The sequence below is a fragment of the Saccopteryx leptura genome, chromosome 1, assembly GCF_036850995.1.
Source record: "Saccopteryx leptura isolate mSacLep1 chromosome 1, mSacLep1_pri_phased_curated, whole genome shotgun sequence".
Taxonomy (NCBI): Eukaryota; Metazoa; Chordata; class Mammalia; order Chiroptera; family Emballonuridae; genus Saccopteryx; species Saccopteryx leptura.
The window spans coordinates 287,369,964-287,392,569 of record NC_089503.1 but is presented as its reverse complement, the minus strand read 5'-3'; the positions used below and the strand labels follow the sequence as shown (position 1 = coordinate 287,392,569).

Genomic DNA, 22,606 nt, shown 5'->3' with positions numbered 1-22,606 from the left:
TATTAGCAGTGCCCGCACCTAAATGTAAATGAAAATATCAGAAGACACAGACTCAGACAGCAGTACAGTCACTGACAGAGGGAGAAGGGTTCAGGGGTAGTAAAGGGTAAAGGGGCCAAATACACTGCTCACAAAAACTAGGGGGTATTTTATAGCTTCATATTCATTTTGAAATATCCTCTAATTTTTGTGAGCAGCATATATGGTGATAGAAGATAATCTGGCTTTGGATGGTGGGCACACAATGCAATATACAAATGATGTATCATAGAATTTACGTTTAAAACCTAAATAATCTTATTAACTAATGTCACCCCAATAAATGTAATAAAAAAACTATCAAAAGAACTTCATTCTATTTATTTTTATTTTTTGAGAGACAGACAGACAGGAAAGGAGAGAGATGAGAAGCATCAACTCCTAGCTGTGACACTTTAGTTGTTCATTGATTGCTTCTCATACATGCCTTGACTGGGGGGCTCAAGGCCAAGCCAGTGACCTCTTCTTGCTCAAGCCAGCAACCTTGGGATCATGATGATGATCCTGCACTTAAGCCAGATGAGCACGCACTCAAGCCAGTGACCTCAGGGTTTCAAACCTGGAACCTTAGCGTCCCAGGTCAATGCTCTATCCACCATGCCACCACCATTCAGGCAAGAACTTTATTTTAAAAATAAATAAAATGCCAGAGAGATATGTAATCCCCAGGAAAAAAATTTATGGATGTCTTGAATTTATGGATGTCTTGACCCACTGTTCCAGGGTCAGCCTGACTAGCATACATAAATTTCAAGCATAATTTTGACAGTTGCCAAGTTTTCTCCTACTGCACATTTATCTCTTCACTATCCTCCCTATAAATACATGCAAAACAAAGTAGGCATGGGCCCCCAAACTTGCTTCAGTAGAATGCTGTCAGTCTTGAGTCTTCCCTTCTTCATCTGCAAATATATATTGAGAACTTACCATAAACCAGGCCTGGTGCTAAGTGCTAGCCAGCAAAAGATGGAAGAATACAAGAAGCTCCCTTTAAATGACTATATTAGTGTGAGTGTTACTTGTCTCAAGGAAGTATAAATTTCAGCAGGAATGAAAGGCTCAATCTAAAGGACTAACTAAACCCTGGTTGGATAGCTCAGTTGGTTAGAGCATCATCCCAGTGTGCAGAGATTGCTGGTTCAATTCCCAATCAGGGTACATATAGAAACAGATAGATGTTTCTGTTTCTCTTTCTCTCTCCCTTCCTCTCTCTCTTAAACCAATAAATAAGTTTAAAAATACAGACTAACAAAAGTGTAAAACTTTAAGGGACAAAGTATTCTTCAATGAACCCTATAGGAAAACACCTCATTTACTGAGATTTTAGATTCTTATCCCATATCTTCCTCTTTGTACCCTGACCTAGTAAATTCCTAGTTTCCCCAAAGTATATAAGAATGAGAGAATGAGATCAGTCATCTTTCATTATCAAGGGCCAGAAAAGTTAACTACACAAATCAAAGGAAGAAAATGTTATATCTAAGAAATTTCCAGAAGTTAAAAATACTTCTCTATTTTCCCTTAAAAACCTAAAATAATTTGCAAAGAGAGAGATTTATTCCTTGTTTTAAAGTATGATATTATTTTAAAGCAATATAGCTAATCAGTTTGATATCAGAGTATATGTTCATAATTTTAGAAGTTTTTAATCTATTTATTCTATTTTAAAAACCAGGTAAATGCTTTTAAAGAGAACATGCTTAGGCTGGTCTTATTGCTAGGTTCTAAGGATGGAAGACTGTTTCTAGGTTCAATTAAAAAAAAATCAACCATGATGTAATTCTAGATTTCTTTTTTTCCTTTAGACATCATTTGGTCACCATAGTAACAGTAATTTTACTACCACATATCTATACAGCACAAGGGGAAGAGAACAGGTAATTACTTACTGGGTTATTTGGGGGTACAGAATGTGACTATTGGGATAATTCAGAATTAAATATAGATTTCACTGGAGATCTGTTTTAGCCAGGCAATCTGATTCAATCTTCTTGTAGCATCATCTGAACAAAATTTGTAACCAAATCAACTGTTGACATCATTTGAAATAACACAAGCAGAGAAGCAGTATATAGTTCATTGGTGAAGATCATGAACTATGGTGTCAAGTTTCTTGTGTCTAAATCCTGTTTCTATTTACTAGCTGTGTGAACTTGGGAGAGTTCCCTAACCTCTCTGTGCCTTAGTTCTTCATCACCAAAATGTGGGTACTAATAATACTTCCTTCAGAGGGTTATTATAAGGATTATATGACTGATTATTTGTACTTAGTCTGATGCCTTATATATAGCAAGAACTTTATAAATATTTTTAAAAAGACAAAATAAAATTTAAATTTGCTAGCTTCCTTCTCTAAGCTGGGTAGAAATGGTAAAAAAAAAAAAAAAAAAACAAAAAACACAAAAAAACAAGATTTGCATACATGGCAGATGACTTTAGCCTGTAACTTTGGAAGATTCCTTTGAGAACTTCCTGGGGGCCCTGTTGGTAGCTAATCTGTAAGATTTGATATTCGGTGGCAGCCTACTGTCTTAAGCCAGAGCTGGAAACAATCACAAGCACTCCTGGTATCAGGAACATCAGAAGGAAGATGATTGCACACAGAGCACAAAGAAACAGCAGGCCTGCCCCCTCAGACTCCCTAAGCCACTGCCAGTAAGCTCTGGGAACAGCACAGACTCTGCAGCTGAAAGGGGATGAACAGGGTTTTATTTCAGTGACAGTGAAATCTAATTGGTTTCAGTAAAATTTATTTTCCTTTTTCCAGGATTCAAAGAAAAGAATCGTTTTCATCAATGACTGCTTTGTTTTATTATCACCTACAGAGTTTCCATCTAATTTTTCTTCAACAAGCACTTATTCTGGTGAATTGTTCATTTTGCAGAACTACCAAGGCATCTTTTCTGGACCTACACCAAGTCTAAGCTCCCACCCACAAATAAACCAAGACAAAATCTGCCAGCTGCCTGGAAAAGAGAAGGTACTATGTTCCCTAAGCCAAATTTCAGCCACAATACCATGGGATCTCTAGCACATACCTCCATCCGGACTTGATTTTAAAGCTGGTCTCCTTGGGTCCTCTTGGTCAGGAATAGCCTTTGCACAGGAGTTTGAAGAATGCCATAAACCTCCAGGAAAGCTTGGGAACACATTCATATCTGTCCTCTGCCTTTACTTTGACTCACAGCCGCTTCCTGGTAAGGAGACAAGATGACGCTGTGCAGGATTGAGTGTTTAACCATCTTCCTGCCCCAACCCCACTCTTTTGGTGCCCCTCCTTTCTCCTTTCCAAGGCTCTGGAATGTGTCACATGGGAAAAAGATCATGTGGCTCAAGGGGAGAATGTGGCCATCTTCTCTCTCCCTTCCCCCACCTTTTCCTTTCTGAAGCAAAGCAACAGAAATCTCCGACCTGATTGGCTCTGACCAAAAATCTCCATATGAAAAGGGAAGAGTCAACCATCTGAACCTCCAGCCTGCTCTACTTTATTTTTGTTTTATTTTTTCAGCTGAACATTTTATCTTGGGCATTCAGACTTGCTTGGTAGGGAGGGATATGATGCTTTCTCCCAGCCCTTTCTTTCTTATCATCAGTACCCTGATAAGGCAAAGGTAGTGTTCCCTAACCAGCTTGCGGAGCCCCGGTGGCACATCTGGGACAATGGAGTATTCAGCACCACGGACAGCATTACAATCCCTTCAGAGTTCACTAAAGCCTTTCTTGTCCATTTAACTCTCAGGTAAATAAAAGTATTTTTAAAATATTTCCCTGAGGTCTTTTGTCTAAATAGAAATCAGGCCAGCCATATGTTTAGGGGTCCTATTTCCCTGTCTGTCAAATTACTTTATAAATGTAATTTTTATATATCATTAAACCCAAAGGCCATCCTATATCTACCTCCCTGTCCTCATCCCACCACTCAGCTCTACCCTTTAAACATGCCCTGTGTTTTGGAGGAATTCTCATAACATAATTTACTATTTGCTCATATATCTATGCTCACGAGAAAAACCTCAGAAACACGTAGGACTTCTTGAGTGTGGATGTCTGTATGTCTTTAGCCCCATTCCTAGGCTCAGGCAGGCAGGGTTGAATTAGAGTGGCAGGGAGGGAGCCTGGTAGGAGCTGTTTTGTTCTGGGGTCTATCCTACTTTTCTGACATCAGGGTTGCCATGGTGCTAGGTAACCGTTGAAGGGGATGATTTGTTTCAGAACTGGTCACCATGGGATCTAGCTGGCTACAGAAAGGCAGAGGGAAAGGAGCTGAATTACTGAGGACTTTCAATGAGCATTGTCAGAGCCAAATTTACTTCATGGGCCCTTTCCTTACTGAATTGTTGCTGACCCTAAATCTTAAAAGAATTCTAGGAATCAGTATGGACACAGTGATGGGAACTTCCTCCCTCCGTCCTACAAGGCTTCTTTCCTTAAAAGTCTATTTAGGGCCTGACCAGGCGGTGGCGCAGTGGATAGAGCGATGGACTGGGATGCGGAGGACCCAGGTTCGAGACCCCGAGGTCGCCAGCTTGAGCGCGGGCTCATCTGGTTTGAGCAAGGCTCACCAGCTTGAGCCCAAGGTCCCTGGCTCCAGCAAGGGGTTACTCAGTCTGCTGTTGGCCCGTGGTCAAGGCACATATGAGAAAGCAATCAATGAACAACTAAGGTGTTGCAACGCGCAAGGAAAAACTAATGATTGATGCTTCTCATCTCTCTCCGTTCCTGTCTGTCCCTGTCTATCCCTCTATCCCTCTCTCTGACTCTCTCTGTCTCTGTAAAAAAAAAAAAAAAAAAAAAAGTCTGTTTAGGGTGCCTGACCAGGCGGTGGTGCAGTGGATAGAGTGACGGACTGGGATGCGGAGGACCCAGGTTCAAGACCCCGAGGTCGCCAGCTTGAGTGCGGGCTCATCTGGTTTGAGCAAAAGCTCACCAGCTTGAGCCCAAGGTCGCTGGCTCCAGCAAGGGGTTACTCGGTCTGCTGAAGGCCCGCGGTCAAGGCACATATGAGAAAGAAATCAATGAACAACTAAGGTGTTGCAATGCGCAATGAAAAACTAATGATTGAGGCTTCTCATCTCTTCGTTCCTGTCTGTCTGTCCCTGTCTATCCCTCTGACTCTCTCTCTCTGTCTCTGTAAAGAAAAAAAAAGTCTGTTTAGGTGCAACTGAATGAAAATGCCAGCTTCATCGAATGACCATGGAGTGCCATCAGTGAGTCGTGGGAAGAACACAAGGTACGTATTTCTCCTCAGGCTGGGACAGCAGACTTTGTGAAGCCATTCATCAAAGTCTCACAGCCTTGTTTGGGAGATGCTTTAGATCCACACCTCAAAGTTGACACAAGGAACAATTTTTAAATGCTTTATAATTTTACAGGAGGAAGATAAATATTCTTAAATGTGAGTTGCTAAATTATTGGGTTGGGGAATAAGTTCGTAGCGTTTTTATATTTTATTTTACAATGATTTGTTTGTTGTTTGGCAAAGGGTAAGTATTCATTCGATAAAACTCTTTCTGCTCTACAAATCTATGTTAATTGTATTTTTGAGTTATTTAATTTTTTATTAGTTTTGAGGCTTAGAAATGGAATACCCAGGAGGCAAAAATCAAAATTTTCGACACCTGCTCTTCTTTGCTTTTCATTGAGGTCAAAAAGCTGCCGAAGCAGCCTGGGACATTTGCGCCGTGTATGGAGAAGGTGTCATAGGCGAGTCTACAGCACGGAAATGGTTTGCAAAGTTCAAAAATGGCGACTTTGATGTCAATGACACGTGCCGCAGCGGAAGGCCTTCTGAATTCGATGAAGAACTGGGAAATGCTCGAAAAGAATGCCACGGTCAACAAGGAGCTCTACATTGCCCAGCTACACTGCGTGAATGAGGCTATTTGACTGAAAAGACCTGATCGACATGGTCAGACCATACTCCTTCACAACAACGCCAGGCCCCATGTTGCACAAGTCATCTTTTTCGCTCCCTGTCAAACCATATGAAGGGCGTTACCTTCGATAACAAAGAGGTCCTTAAAAACTGGCTCAACAACTTCTTTGACACCAGACCAGGCGATTTTTGGCAGAACAGCATCAACAAATTGGTCGAGAGGTGGGAAGAGGTTGTAAACAGCAATGGCGAATATATAATTGATTAACTTATTGATATAATTATTGTTTTTTGTTTAAATAAAAGTCTTCGGTTAAAACGCTACGAACTTATTCCCCAACCCAATATTTTCCATAAAAATAAATTTATAAGGTAAATTTCTTTAATAACATCTGGACTACCCCACATCAGAAATTTAAACTAGCTATATATTTGTCTCAGAAGGTTAGTATATAACTGATTATTTTTAACTCAGAATCCTAACTATGGCAATTCTGAATATTTATGTTTTGCAGAAATGCAAACGGTAAGGAAAGAGATAGCATAGGGGAGCTGGAGTATGATTTTAAGAAATTAATGTTTTGTCTGACTAGGCAGTGGTGCAGTGGATAGAGTGTCAGACTGGGATGCCGAGGACCCAGGTTCCAGACGCCAAGCTCAAACCAGCTTGAGCACGGGCTCATCTGGTTTGAGCAAAAGCTCACCAGCTTGGACCCAAGGTCGCTGGCTCGAGCAAGGGGTTACTCAGTCTGCTGAAGGCCCGTGGTCAAGGCACATATGAGAAAGCAATCAATGAACAACTAAGGTGTCGCAATGCGCAACGAAAAACTAATGATTGATGCTTCTCATCTCTTCGTTCCTGTATGTCTGTCCCTGTCTATTCTTCTCTCTGACTCTCTCTGTCTCGGTAAAAAAAAAAAAAAGAAAGAAAAAAAAAGAAAGTTATGTTTCATCTTGGCTCAACATCTACAATTTGCAACATACTTACTCCTTTTATTTTAGGAGAAGAGTCAAGTTAATTCTAGTTTTTCTGTATAAGACTCAGAGGAACTTAACTCTGTTCTAATACTTGCCACTTTCAGAAAATTCATTTATCAAGAAAGCTGGGCCTGACCCGTGGTGGCGCAGTGGATGAAGCATTGACTTGGAAATGCTGAGGTCGCCGGTTCAAAACCCTGGGCTTGCCTGGTCAAGGCACATATGGGAGGTGATGCTTCCAGCTCCTCCCCACCTTCTCTCTGTCTCTCTCTCCTTCTCTGTCTTTCTCTCTCTTTCTCTCTCCTCTCTAAAATGAATAAATAAAAAAAAATAAAAAAAAAAAAAAATAAAAAAAAAAAAGAAAGCTGGTATGTGTTTAAAGAAACTGTTAGAAAACAGGTGGCTGGTGACTTAGACATCATCTCTTCTCAGTCAATAATAACAAAAACAGTAAACGAAGCTTAAATTTATCATATGCCAGGTATTTAGCACAAGATGTCATTTAATACTCCTATCAAACCATGAGGTAGTTACTATTATTAACACACCTGTTTTACAGATGAGTAAACTAAGGGTTAGGGAAGATAAGTAATATGCTCAAAAGTGAACAGCTAGTTAGTGTGGGAGCTAGGATTTGAAATTAATCTTGACTCCAGAGTAGGCACACAATACTATACTACTCTGCATCACGAATCATGGACTAGACTAAAATAACTTGTCAATTTAAGGTGATGTGAATCACTACTATGGCCCTTTGACAGAAGAAATAAAGATTGCTTTCAATTATTTGAGACAAAAAAAAAGAGTCTAAATTATTCATTTATTTTAGGATGGTTGCATATATATACATCATGGCTTAACGATAAAATGATTGAAATGATTTAACAAAGAATCAGAATATTATTAAGAATTACTATAAAGCATGTTATGTAAATACTAATGCTGTTAAAAATATTAAGTTTGTAATCACCAAACTTATTCCTAGCCATTTGGAAAAAAAATTAACCTCATTGTAAAATATACTTCAAATCCTACAATGGCATATTTCCTGGATTTAAAAAGCTCCTGGGAATCAAGCAAAGGAACAACTGGAAATATTGGGGATGTTATTGAGATACTGATGAATGGCACTGATAATTGCTAACAAATTATTTAAAAAGTCAGGCTCTTTCCAATTGGTTTAAAGAAAACTAGAAGCAAACTGCTGTCCAATTGTTCACTGAGAAATTCATTAAAATAATTTATTTTAGAAGAAAGCTCTCCATTACAGAAGTATGTCAGCTAATAAATACAGAATATAATAATTAGAATGCTATTTTGCAGCCCCAATGAAATAACTGATTTAAGCAAAGACCACAAGGGTATTCAAACCATCAGATGACAAGTTGTCTAGAATAGGTTGTTTGTAGATTATTAATATAATATGCAAAAGAAAATTTGTCCTTTTCAGTGGTGAGACTGGGGTGGGGGTGTCTTAATTAAGTGACCAAATTTAACGTCACTAATAGTGAGATAACCTGAAATTTTATGCCTAATATAAAGTAATGTGACCTACCCAATACTACTGATGACACAGTCTTTCTAAAAATGTTTAACTTGAATTTAATGAAACCTCTGTATATAATGTCTAGGTTTTTTGTTTGTTTGTTTGTTTGTTTTTAAAAGGCAAGCCTGACCTGTGGTGGCACAGTGGATAAAGCACTGACCTGGAACACTAAAGTCGCTGGTTCGAAACCCCAAGCTTGCCTGGTCAAGGCACATATGGGAGTTGATACTTCCTGCCCTACCTTCTTCTCTCTTCTCTCCCCCCCCTCTAAAATTAATAAATAGAATCTTAAAAAAAAAAGGCAGGAACTGACTGGTGGTGGCACAGTAGATTGAACATTGGCCCAGGACACTGAGGGCCCTGGTTCAAAACCCTGAGCTTGCTGGTGAGAACATGGGCTTGTTGGCTTGAGCATGGGCGTGTCAGCTTGACCACAGGGTCACCAGCTTGAGCACGAGATCATTGATATGATCCCAAGGTCACTGGTTTGAGCCCAAAGGTCACTGGCTTGAAGCCCAAGGTCACTGGCTTGAGCCCAAGGTCTCTGGCTTAAGCAAGGGGTCACTGGCTCAGCTTGAGTTCCCCCAACCCCCCCCCATCAAAGCACGTATAAGAAGCAATCAATAAACAACTAAAGTGAAGCAACTACAAGTTGATATGTCTCATCTTTCTCCTCCCCTTCTCTCTCTCTCTTCCTGTCTCTCTCTCTCTCTCTCTCAGGAAAAAAAGTCAGGGATTGGAGAAACAAGTTTTAAGATATCATGAGAAAATAATCAGCCAATAGCAAATACAGAATATTCTACAAGAGAACCGGTCTGGACTCAACAAAAATTAAATGTCATGAAATTAAAAAGTGTGCTAATTTGAAAGGTATGCTGTTACAGATTTTAAGAGACTAAAGACAACTAATTGCAAAGCATGTAATCTGATGAGATGTGATTGGAGAGGGAGGGTTTGGAATAAAATAGTTGGTATAAATTAGGTATAAATTATTTTTGGGAGAACTGTGCAAATTTGCATTGTGTACTGGATATTAGATGATATCATGGGATTGTTGTTCATATTAGGTATGAGAAAAGAATTGTGGTTAGACCTTCTATGATGGTGCAGTGAATAAGGCGTCGACCTGGAATGCTGAGGTTGCCAGTTTGAAACCCTGAACTTGCCCAGTCAAGGCACATATGGGAAGCAGCTACAAGTTGGTTCCTTCCGTTCCTCTCTCCCTCCAACCTTTTCTCTCTCTCTCAAACCAATAAATAAAATCAGAAAGAAAGAAAGAAAGAAAGAGAGAAAGAAAGAAGAAAGAAAGAAAGAGGAAGGAAGGAAGGAAGGAAGGAAGGAAGGAAGGAAGGAAAGAAGGAAGGAAGGAAGGAAGGAAGGAAGGAAGGAAGGACTGTGCTTGGTAGGAGAATTTGGTTATTCTAGGCAGTGGTCGGCAAACTGCGGCTCACGAGCCACATGCGGCTCTTTGGCCCCTTGAGTGTGGCTCTTCCACAAAATACCACATGTGGGCACAACCTCGATAAGGAATGTACCTACCTATATAGTTTAAGTTTAAAAAATTTGGCTTTCAAAAGAAATTTCAATCCTTGTACTGTTGATATTTGGCTATGTTGACTAGTGAGTTTGCTGACCACTGTTCTAGGAGATGCTGAAGTATTTAAGGACAAAGTGTCAAGATGAATATAACTTACCTTCAAATGGTTCAACAACCAAACAATATATATATGCACATACACAGATAGGGAAAGTAAATATGCCAACATATGAACAAATAGTGAATCTGAGGGAAGAATGTATAGGTGTTTACTGTACTTTTAACTTTTTCATCTGAATGAAAAAGAAAAAGTAGTAAATACTGCTCTATGATGGAACAGGACATGGAAAGTAAGAGCCTGCCCTTCTCTGGCTTTCAGGTTCAGTAACAAAGAGAGATAATGGAGAGTAAAGCAGGCAGTCACTGGGCCTGACCTCTCCCGAGGCCACAGCTGGGGATGAGTGTATTCATTTTTTATTGCGGCTGTAACAAGTTAGCATGAACGTAGTAACTTAAAACTACATAAATGTATTATTTTCTAGTTCTATAGGTTAGAACTGGGTCTCACTGGGCTAAAGCCATGGTGATGGAGGAGCTATGGTCATTTTTGGAGGCTAGAGAGAGGATCTCTTTCCTTGCCTTTTCCAGCCACCCACTTTCCTTGGCTCATAGCCCCTCCTTCCATCTTCAAAACCAACTTTGTATCTCTCTAACCATTATTCCATAGTCACATGTCCCTTTGACTCAGACCTCAGACTGGACAGTGTCTTTTAAGAACCCATGTCATTAGATTGGGCGCACCCAGATAACTAATCTTACTTGTCAAGGCCCTTAACTTAATCATACCTACCAAATCCCTTTTGCCCTGTAAGGTAACATATTCACAAGTTCCAGGAATTAAGACAGAATCACAAGGAACTTGCATACCACAGTGAATTATCCCAGGGCTGAGAGGGGCACTTAGGGCAAGGGAATCTGCCTTTGCTTTCCTTTTGAGAGGCCCAGGCCCTTCACCTCATTCCCTGTACTTTCCATGGCTGTTCTGGCCAATGAAAAGTCCCCAACAGCATGGTCAGATAGAAAGTCAAGTATCCTGCCTGACCAGGCAGTGGCACAGTGAATAGAGCATCAGACTGGGATGCAGAGGACCCAGGTTGAAACTCTGAGGTCACCAACTTGAGAGTGGGCTCACCTAACTTGAGCATGGCTCATCGGCTTGAGCGTGGCAACATAGACATTACCCCATGGTCACTGGCTTGAACCCAAAGGTCACTAGCTTGAGGCCCAAGGTTGCTGGCTTGCGCTCAAGGTCACTGGCTTGAGCGAGGGGTCTCTCGCTCTGCTGTAGCCCCCCCCCCCCATCAAGGCACATACAAGAAAGCAGTCAATGAACAACTAAGGTGCTGCAACGAAGAATTGATGCTTCTCATCTCTCTCCCTTTTTGTCTGACTGTCCCTCTCTGTGACAAAAAAAAAAAAAAGTCAAGTATCTCAAGCTTGCCTTATTCCCTTGAGGCATAGATGCTATACTAACAGCCAGTGAGCCTGCCATGGCCAGACAAGGTGACTTCATGGCAGGGGCCAAGGGAAAGATGAGTCTGCATGGGGAGCTGGCCAATACTCCCCAGGAGATTTTCCTGAAGCCAAAATAGCCATAAATTTACCAGCTGTAGGCTTTCACAGGCCAGCAGGTGCCCCAGCAAACAGGCGGACAAGGACATAGTGGCGGAAACCTGCCAGTGCACAGGTCTGGAAGGAAGTCGGGGCTACCCTTTCTCTCACCAATGCCATAGCATTACCCTTTCTCTCACCAATGCCATAGCATTAGTGTGCATTAGCCCTCTCCATCCCCATACAAGTGGAAGTTAGCCTCAGGCGATGACGGGACTGCCTTGGGAGGCATTATGAAAGATAAAACATTTTTATCGAAAGGAGACACACTATATTCTAAAGGAACCATTTAAATAATGAAATTGAACTGGATTGGGTGCTTTTTCATCCTGTAACCTAATGGTTTTGAAATATGTCCACAAATTCTTTTGCTATGCTTCCCTTCAAATGGTGACACCTAGTACTACTTCCCTTTGACTTAGGAACCTGTTTCTGATAAAAGAGAACAGGGCAGAAGTGATTCTCTGTAACTTCTGATGCTAGGTCAGAACAAGCATTGTTTCTGCTGGCTCCCTCCCTGCTTTCCCTACTGGATTCCTCATTCTGGGGGAAGCCAGCCACCACATCAGAAAGACACTCAAGTCATCTTGTGAAGTGGCCCACAAGGGGAAAACTAAAGCCTCTCACCAACCAGCACCTACTAGCAACCAGGTGAGTGAGCGGATCCTCCAGCCCTAGTCTAGTGACCAACTCCAGTCCCAGAACTGCCCAGCTCAGCGGCTCCCAAATTCTCAACCCACAGACATAATGTTTATTATTAAGTGACTTAAGTTTTGGGGTTATTTTATTATGCTATAATAGATAACTTATACACAGGTGAAACTCTAGAAAAAAATAAGAAACCTACTTTTTCTGGACATATTTGAGCTGTAGTGTGTTAAATAAATGTCTCTGCTACATAAGTGTGTGTTCCTGATGTGAAAGGAACATGGCTTTATTAGGCGGAGACTATTAGGAAGGGCAGAACAGAATCACAGTGTTGTCTAAGGAGGAAAATAATAAAGCCACTTAAGTAGAGGTGGATTTATTATAAAGACTCAGAAGAACTACAAGGAACTCACGAACAGGAAAAAGAGCAACTATTATAGAACTAAGACTGGATTGAAATAAGGAATCAGAAAGCTGTCAGAGCCAAGACAGCCACTGACTCCCTCTCCTTCTCTCTGCAGCTGCAAGGCCTATTGTCTTCTATTCTCTCTTTCTTATTAATTGCACTCACCTGCTTGTCTGAGAGATCAGTTCATTCTGCTTTTCATTGCATTACTGGCCCCCAAGTTGTGACCTTGGCTCTGAAATTTATATGACAACACTCCTATCTAAATGAGCCAGTTGCCATTAAAACAAGAACTACCATATCAATCCTGCTTCTGGGTCTATATCCAAAAGAATTGAATTCTTGAAGAGACTTCTCACTCCCATGCTCAGTGCAGCTTCATTCACAGTAGCCAAGAAATGGATCAACCTAAGTTTCTGTCAATGGATAGATGGATAAACAATATGTGACATACACATGCACACACAACAGAATACTATTCAACTTAAAAATAGAAAATCCTGCCATTTGTGACAATATGGATGAACATTAAGCACATTATACAAGTGAAATAAACCAGACACAGTAAGACAAATACTGCACAATCTTACATGTGAATCGAAAAAAGTCAAATTCATGCACACACACAAAAATAAATCAATAAAAATTAAATGTCAAATTGATAGTAACAGCAAGTAGAATGGTGGTTACCAGGGGCTAGTGGTTTGAGGAAAATGAGGGGATACTGATAAAAAAAATACAAACTTTCAGTTATAAGTGGAATAAGTTCTAGAGACCTAACATACAACATGGGGACTATATACTTGAATTTGCTAAAAGAATGGTTTTTCTCACCACAACACACAAAAAAATGGTTAATATGTGATATGGATATGTTAATTAGCTGATTATGGTAATCATTTCACAATGTCTACATATATCAAAATATAACATTGTACACCTTAAATATATACAATTTCTATTTGTCAATCATACTTCAATAAAGATGAGGAGGGAAAAATATGGCCCAGTCTCTCAATGTTCTGATCTAAATTCTTAGGAGGCAGAGTCTGTTTAAATCAGCTTCAGTCAGATATAGAGCCAGATCCAATATGCTGAGGGCACTGAGTTGGAAAAGAGCTCACTTAATACCCTCTCAGCACTCCCTAACAAATTGGCAAATTTTGTAAAAGGCAGGGCAAGGAGCGGAAGGAAATGATTGGTAGAGGAAATGACTGGCATCTTAGTGTGTGCATATTTAACATCCCATTAACTGTCCACTGGTGAGACTGCCGACAGCCCCACTGTAACCTCCACAATACCTATAGCCTCCATTTCACCCCCATTTTAATCACCCACCTAAATACACACTGTGGTTTTCCCCCACATACACCATGCTGCTTCACGCCTCTATAGCTTAGGTCTGACACACAGCTTAGATTCCTCTGCCTTGTTGTCCACCTTGGGAACACCTGTTCCTCTCTCAAAGCTGGCTGGGTTTCATCTTCTCTGCAGTCCTATGTCTCTCTTACTCCTACCCCCCCTAAAATAAGTTACATCTTTTCTACTACAGTGCTTCTTTAATTTTCACACATATTACTTCTGTTATTGTATAGATCATATTGCATTGTGTTCACATATTTCTGTGGGAAGGAATATCATTCGATTCATCTTTCCACCTCTAAGATCTAAAGAACACAGTAGGTGCTCAACAATAGTGTTCCAGCACCTTGACCAAGCATGACTTGGGACTAACTTAAAGGAACTTGATTTTTATTTTCCACTGTCCCTGTGAACACCCTCTCCAGGGGTTTTTCTTCCAACCCGGAATGAAAGTTGGGCAGTATCATTCCTTTTTTCTAGTCACTTTTAGTTAGTAATTAATCTGTCTTTCCCTACTTGTGTGTCTAACATCACTCCAGTAACTCCATTCAAATATCTTCTTCAAAACCCCTTCCCCCGTCACTATCTTTACCTTTTATGTCCTTGATGTTGGTGAGAGTTTTAAGACTAATCTAATCAGTTCTAACCCTCCTAAATTGTGCAAAAGTCCTACAGAGTTGTCTGTCTCTGATATGTCTTGTCATAGGATCTCAGGCAGCTTCCTATTTTAACAAACTTTTATAACAGCTTAACTAAAGTGTCACCACTTGGAATTTTTCTATTTCTAACTTTCAACCTGCTTCCCTCCTCACCCTGAGTCTCCTATTTCTCTACCCCACCCCACTCCTCATTTCTGTGTAATCTGCTATTTGCCCACTTCATAACTTCTAATTATTGACCTCTACATAGTCTGTGTATCTCCTGTCTCCTTACCTAGGAGACAATTTTTAACCATTTTACCAATTTCCTTGCTAAACAAACTAATGTGCTTCTCAAGAAAAAGGACCCAATTAAAGACAGGTTAACATATGTGGCAGAATTATTTCCTGGTCTTGACTTCCAATGACTGGAGTAGTAGGTGGTTTCAACTTCTTTTTTTTTTTTTTTCAGAGACAGAGAAAGAGTCAGAGAGAGGAATAGATAGGGACAGACAGACAGACAGGAACGGAGAGAGATGAGAAGCATCAATTATTAGTTTCTCGTTGTGACACCTTAGTTCAGGGGTCCCCAAACTTTTTACACAGGGGGCCAGTTCACTGTCCCTCAGACCATTGGAGGGCCGGACTATAAAAAAACTATGAAAAAATCCCTACGCACACTGCACATATCTTATTTTAAAGTAAAAAAACAAAACGGGTACAAATACAGTATTTAAAATAAAGAACAAGTAATTTTTTTTTTTTTGTATTTTTCCAAAGCTGGAAACAGAGAGAGACAGTCAGACTACCGCATGCGCCCGACTGGGATCCACCCGGCACGCCCACCAGGGGCAATGCTCTGCCCACCAGGGGGCGATGCTCTGCCCCTGGGGGGGGGGTTGCTCTGTCACGACCAGAGCCACTCTAGCGCCTGGGGCAGAGGCCAAGGAGCCATCCCCAGCGCCCGGGCCATCTTTGCTCCAATGGAGCCTCGCTGCAGGAGGGGAAGAGAGAGACAGAGAGGAAGGAGAGGGGGAGGGGTGGAGAAGCAGATGGGCGCTTCTCCTGTGTGCCCTGGCCGGGAATCGAATCCGGGACCCCTGCATGCCAGGCCGACGCTCTACCACTGAGCCAACCAGCCAGGGCCAGAACAAGTAAATTTAAATCAACAAACTGATCAGTATTTCAATGGGAACTATGCTCTTCTCACTGACCACCAATGAAAGAGGTGCCCCTTCCAGAAGTGCGCCGGGGGCCGGATAAATGGCCTCAGAGGGCCGTAGTTTGGGGACCCCTGCCTTAGTTGTTCATTGATTACTTTCTCATATGTGCCTTGACTGTGGAGCTACAGCAGACCAAGTAACCCCTTGCTCGAGCCAGCTCGAGCAAGCTGGTGATCTGTGCTCAAACCAGATGAGCCCACGCTCAAGCTGGCAACCTCGGGGTCTCGAACCTGGGTCCTCCGCATCCCAGTCTGACGCTCTACCCACTGCACCACCACCCGGTCAGGCTATGTGGTTTCAATTTCTGAATCACTTATATTCCTAGAAATCAGAGTTGTCCTACCAGAAAGAACCTTCTCCTTAGAAGCTAAAATTCCATACCATCCTTTCTATTCCAAGTGATCCTCTATTCACTAAAAGTCTGCAAAAACAGACTTGAACCTCACCTTTCTCATCTGTTAGTACCAACACCACCACTTGGGTAGTTAGAGCAGCAGTATCAACCCTGATGGGCTATGAGAAGAGGCTTCTTTCTCAGTGGTCTGCTGCACATGCTTTCCCATGTACACTGGAGAACATCCACATGCATACACTTCTATGATGCCTTGATGCTCCAAACCCAACCAATGGAGCAGAGTGGGCTGTAAAAGTTCACCCACCCCTCTACTGCTTATCGGCTTGCTGACAGCCCATAATTCACCACATGGTAAAGCAATAAAAACACCATCATCTGCATTGCCTGTGCTAGATCAAAGGATCAGCATAGGAGGCTCCAATTCCTTATTTCTACAGCAAATCTATATATTCCTGGGACCTATATTAATGACTTCATCACTGACCTTTTCCAAATCAGGATGTTTACCACATTCTTATCATAGTGGCCTGCCTTCTGAATATAGCTCACTATGCCCTACTCATCTGCCCATTTCAATCTCTAGCCTTTATTCCTCCATAAAAAAATTCAAATATACAGCTATCCAGATCAGGGATCTTACACCACAGGTCTAATTTCTTTCCTCCTTCTAGAGGGAACTCTTAAAGCAGTGGTTCTCAACCTTAGCAGCAAAATGATGAGCTTTAAAAAATATTATCTCCAGACTCCATTCTCAGAAATGTCTTTTTAATTGGTCTAGGGTGAAGCCTGGGCATTAGGATTTTTAAAGCTCTCCAGATGATTCTAATACGCAGGCAAGGTAGAGAACCTGTCTTAATAAGGCTCTCTAAATACAGATGGACCTATGCTACATACAGCATCCTATGTGGACCTATAGAGCATCTATATAGTCCATATAGAGCATCCAATGTGATGTATAGATGGCATGCATAAATGTGAGGTTCAGAGAAGAAACTCATTTGTTGATCATATACTACATAACAAGTTATGTGTTACTAACTCATGTAGTCTTTTCAATTGTACCTCATTTCACCTTTTCAATCATCCTGAGGTAGGTGCTGTTATCCTTATTGTTAAAAAAGAGAAACTGAGACTTTATAGACGTTACACAGAGTAACTGGCAGACCCGAGAGTCAAATCCCATGTCTGATTCCCAAACTCCACACACTTTCTGTGATAACACACAGAATATTTTCTGATATTAAGCCGGTCCATGGCCCCAAAAAGGTTGGGGACCACTGCTAGCTTGCATCCAGCAGGCAAGAAATACACACAGTGGGAAATACACACACTGAGATGTCATCCCTCTTAGAGCTGAATGATTCCACTGCCTAAAACAAGAAACCCAGGCTTCAGTCCCAATATCCTATCCTATTGTGCCCATTGATATTTCCTGCAACATTTTCCCATGAACTCCACACATATAGCCCAGCTGCTAGACTATACTTTAGGCTGCCAAAGTGAAGTGCTCCAGGTAGAACTTCTTGATAAGAGACTACCAAGTCTGGGTCTTTATTGAAGTACTTCTCTTCTGTATCTGCTAGCTTAAATCCTGTGGCTATAGTGCTTACCTACAAGCCATTCTTTTGTTGGTCTAGTAAAGCTATGTAATCCATCAGCGTCCTCTGCTTTGTACTCCAGATAGTACACAAATAATCAAAATATACTGAGTAAGCTGCCTAAGACTGCTGCCAATATCAAGATGGACTCTAATAGCTAGTGACCTGGGAGGCTAGAGGCTAGAGGTAAGTCCTTTTATAATGTGCCAGTGGCACATCTGAAATAACTTGGTAGCTAAATTCCAACCATTCATTCCATAAAATCCACATTTCATTCTGGCTGAGCAATGGGTTTTGTGGAAAGTGGGGGGGGGGGGGGGGGGGGCAAGGGCTTAATTGGGAGAGAACACTTCAGGTGTTGAGGGGTGTAAAGCCAGTAGCCACGGCCACTGACACAGCTGCCTGGCCTGTGCAGGTTTGCATTTGATTTGAAAAGATGGTAATGAAACAACAGAGCCAAGAACTGGCGGGCCATTAGCTTTAATCCTAGCTTGCAGTGGTCCTCAACCCCTGGGCCGTGGACCGGTACTGGTCCGTGGGTCATTTGGTACCGGTCCGCAGAGGAAGAATAAATAACTTACATTATTTCCGTTTTATTTATATTTAAGTCTGAACAATGTTTTATTTTTTTTTAATGACCAGATTTGCTCTGTTACATCCATCTAAGACTCACTCTTGCCTGACCTTGGTGGCGCAGTGGATAAAGCATCGACCTGGAACACTGAGGTCGCAGGTTCAAAACCCTGGCCTTGCCTGGTCAAGGCACATATGGAAGTTGATGCTTCCTGCTCCTCCCCCCCTTCTCTCTCTCCCCCTTTCTCTCTCTCCTCTCTAAAATGACTAAATCTTTAAAAATAAAAAATAAGACTCACTCTTGATGATTGTCTCAGTCACGTGATACATTTATCTGTCCCACCCTAAAGGCCAGTCCGTGAAAATATTTTCTGATATTAAACTGGCCCATGGCCCAAAAAAGGTTGGGGACCACTGCTAGCTTGCACCCAGCAGGCAAGAAATGCACACAGTGCGAAAACTCTTCCCTTTCCATTCAGGACTCCCAAAGCCACTGACTTATCCGAGTCGCCTAGAATCAAAGGTTTCTACCTCACCAGCCTTATTTACCTCTGTTCCCCATCTCCTTCTCTCTGCACAAAGTGATGGCTTCTCCCTCATCACTCCACCATCTTGGCTGTCTATCCTCTCCTCCATGTGGTCTTTTTTCTGCTCTCCTGCAATGCTAGTTTTGGGAATCAAGCGAGAAAGCCCCTGGTCTGTCTCATCTTATAGTGTAGAAATCCAAACCTTTAAGCCAATCTACAAATAAAGAAGTCTCTGATACAAAGTCACTTATGTGAGGCATAAGTGGGATTCCTCAAGAGAGTGCACCACCCCACATCATACAACAGCCAAGGGTATGGGGAAAAGCTTGGTTTTGAAAAGATCTTAGTATTAAAAGGGTGGGAATGGCTTAGTCTTAAACTAAGCCTTAGGCTATAAGGACCCTGCCTGCTTACAGCCTGTCCCCCACACCCAATGCAAACTATAAGAGAGCAAACATATCATATTTACAAACTTATTTGACCAACAGGGGGTACCTTTAAGATGTTGCAAGACAGAATCCAATACTTGTGCAGGTGTCCCGTGTATCCTGAGAGAGAAAGAGATCAGATCCCAGTTCTCTCAGAACAGTTCCCAAATTCCCGACTCCTGCTACCTTAACTGTTCTTAATCCCAACCACACAGTTTGCTCTGGACTATGGCTTCTAGAATCTTCCTTGTTTCACACATTTAGGAACTTCCCAATTTTCACCTTATATATTATGTACTAAATGTGTAGCATTTCTGCCTTTCTGTTCACAAACATGCATAGGCTTACACTGTTTTAAGGAAACTTCCTCTATGGCCAACAGTTTTATCTTTCCAGTCGCACCTCTGGCCGTGCTGTATATTGTAGTTAACTGCCTTAATTTACCTCTCAAATTTTCCCATCTCCTTTCTGCTGCATTACCTTAGTCCACACTCACATCCTCTTCTGGCCTCCAGTTAAAAAAAAAAAACACAGAACTTGGCCCCTCATATTTATGCCTTTGTCGCTTCCAGTTATCTTTCCAAGCACTTATAAAACTCATTACCCTGATTTTTAAAACTTTGACCGGCTCTGCCACGCCCATTCCTTCACTTCTTGATTGGCTGTAACTTCTTGCTCTCACACAGAGTTCACGGCCACTATATGTATAAAAACGGAAAGAAGGGGCGACCGTACAGGCAGGTTGAGTCGTGACTGCAAAATCTCGGAGAACGTAGTGTTGTGCGTTTGCAACCATCTGATCAACGTGGCCGACCTTTCTCCAGGGCCAGATTTGGTTGGTTAGAACCCAGCAGAAAGTTTTGAACCTTTTTCGCGCTCAAATGATTAGTCCAGCGCAGGCGCAAACATACACTTGCCGGGGATGGGTTTGGGGCGGAGGAATTCGCGTTCGGGCAAGCAGATCTCGCGTTGTTTGGGGAAGCCGGAGACTAAGAATGTTTTTTTTTTCTGGGGGGGGGGGGGGGGGGGTTGCCGCCGTATGAGAGGTTTTTTTCTTCTTTTTTCCCCTTAAATTAAATGGAGCTGGATAGATGAGTGTTGTATTCAAATTAAAAAATAAAAAGTAAACCGATCTAGAGTCGGCGACGACTACAAATGAGGCCCGTATAACTAGCCGACAGGCTGGCGACAGTTCTTTGCGGCTGAGGACTTCTACGACAGACATCTCTGCAAGGCCCCCCGAGGCTGCATAAGTTCTTCAGAGAAAAAAGCCAGAAATATGTAAAAAATAAAAATAAAAAAAAAAAGAGGAAGAGGAAAAAGCTAAGCAGGTGATCACCTGATGGGGGCGCAGTGTTTTGCTCTGGCACTTTTCACAATGCAAAAAAAAAAATCTCATTTGGCTACCAACCAAGTTTAACCTCCTGCTGCTATTGCGCCTGCGCAGGAGTTTGTTTACTAACTCGGAAGACCGCTGGGTCCCGCTCTGGAGCGTCGGCGTTTTAAATGTCTTGTGTAACTCCTAATGAAAATCATGTTTTCAGCTAGGAAAACGGATTGGAGATTGGAGGTTAAGGACAGGGCAGTTTCAGTGTGAGTCTGAAGCCCATGAAAATACACACGGTAATGAAAACTAGGAACGCTCAGAAATTATTGCTATGTCAGACCTGTCGTGCGAGATCTTTATAAAGAGGACAGCATCACTGGAACTGGAACTTAGAAGTGATAAGCAGCAACAGTAAACCCGAAACCGGAGGTAGTATTTAGGGACCTACTTAAAACATAGACTCTGTTATGAAAAAGATGCAAATACGCCGAAACCTGAAGCCAACCTCCAGGAATACTTGACTAAAACAGACTTCTTGAAGCCAGGTCAAAAAGGCAGCCATGCAAATTCTGAAACTAAAAACAAGAGATGACTAGAAGCAATAGCCATAAAAAGCACAAACTAACAAGCAAATTATTAAAAACGGCTTTAAGTTCCCTTCAAAGACAGTTTCAGATGGCTTACAAGACTGATACAAAATGAGAAGATAGGTTGTAACGTACTATCGGTATGACTTGGATGCATTTTAAAACAAAATAGCAGGCAAGCTGATGTTTAAAAAGTATATTTAGGGAGCCCTGGCAGGTTGGCTCAGTGGTAGAGCCTCGGCCTGGCGTGCAGAAGTTCCGGGTTCGATTCCCGGCCAGGGCACACAGGAGAAGCGCCCATCTACTTCTCCACCCCTCCCCCTCTCCTTCCTCTCCTTCCTCTCCTTCCTCTCAGTCTCTCTCTTCCACTCCGGCAGGGGAGGCTCCACTGGAGCAAAGATGGCCGGAGGTCTGGGGATGGCTCCTCGGCCTCTGCCCCAGGCACTAGAGTGGCTCTGGTTGCAACAGAGCGACACCTGGAGGAGCAGAGCATCGCCCCCTGGTGGGCAGAGCTTCGCCCCCTGGTGGGCGTGCGGGGTGGATCCCGGCCAGGCGCTTGCGGGAGTCTGTCTGACTGTCTCTCCCCGTTTCCGGCTTCAGAAAAATACAGAAAAAAAAAAAAAAAAGTATATTTAGGGAAAAGTATCTGGTGATGGTATTTTAACATGCCCAAAAAGAAAAACAGGCTCAGCTAAACCTGGATCTTTGATAAAAGCATAGATGCTAAAAATTTGGCAGTTGTATTGGATTCTATTTGTCAGATTTTAAATGATGAATTTTAAGACTTTACTTTGAAACAGAAGATGAGATATTTAGGGAGCATGACATTAAGTAGAGAAAATGTATAGACATGCAAGATGGGGCCAAATTTCGAAGACTCTGGACATTCCATCATTCACAGAGAGCCTTCATCTAAAAAAAATAGCCTCTGGATTTTTCTTATTATTTCAATATGATAATTAGTTAATCTAGCAATTTTGTTACTTATCTATTAAGGCAAATTTGTACTAAAGTAGAAGTGATTTGCTTCATTTTCTAGAGGTACATTCATTTGGTTGAGGTAATGTGGTAAACAGTTTTCTAAGCCAGGGTCGAATAGACACTTGCTTTATGAATCGTCGTATCATTCATACAAATGAAGCACACTTACGGTGAATTGATTTCTTGTTCACTTTAATGATTAAGATCGACTCATAAAAAACAGCTTATTTTGTCAGGCAGTCAACAACTGTAAAACAGCTGGGCACTTTCATTGCACTTGATGGAATGGCTCAATGAAAATTAAGTA

At 41.8% G+C, this 22,606-nt stretch overlaps 1 protein-coding gene across 5 annotated transcripts in view; it reads right to left on the bottom strand.

Moving 5' to 3' along the window:
* The window catches only part of GPR19 (G protein-coupled receptor 19), a 37,474-nt gene extending 17,251 nt beyond the window's left edge, over positions 1-20,223 (bottom strand). For 2 of the 5 annotated variants that reach the window (XM_066361148.1, XM_066361147.1), the window contains exons 1-2: positions 19,885-20,009; positions 3,078-3,233 (exon numbers count right to left, since the gene is read on the bottom strand). The gene's annotated coding sequence lies outside the window, so the exon portion shown is untranslated. Of the gene's footprint in view, positions 1-3,077; positions 3,234-19,471; positions 19,530-19,884; positions 20,010-20,139 lie in introns of those variants that run through there. The other 3 variants (XM_066361149.1, XM_066361150.1, XM_066361152.1) reach the window with 3 other exon arrangements.
* Between the last annotated feature and the right edge of the window lie 2,383 nt (positions 20,224-22,606).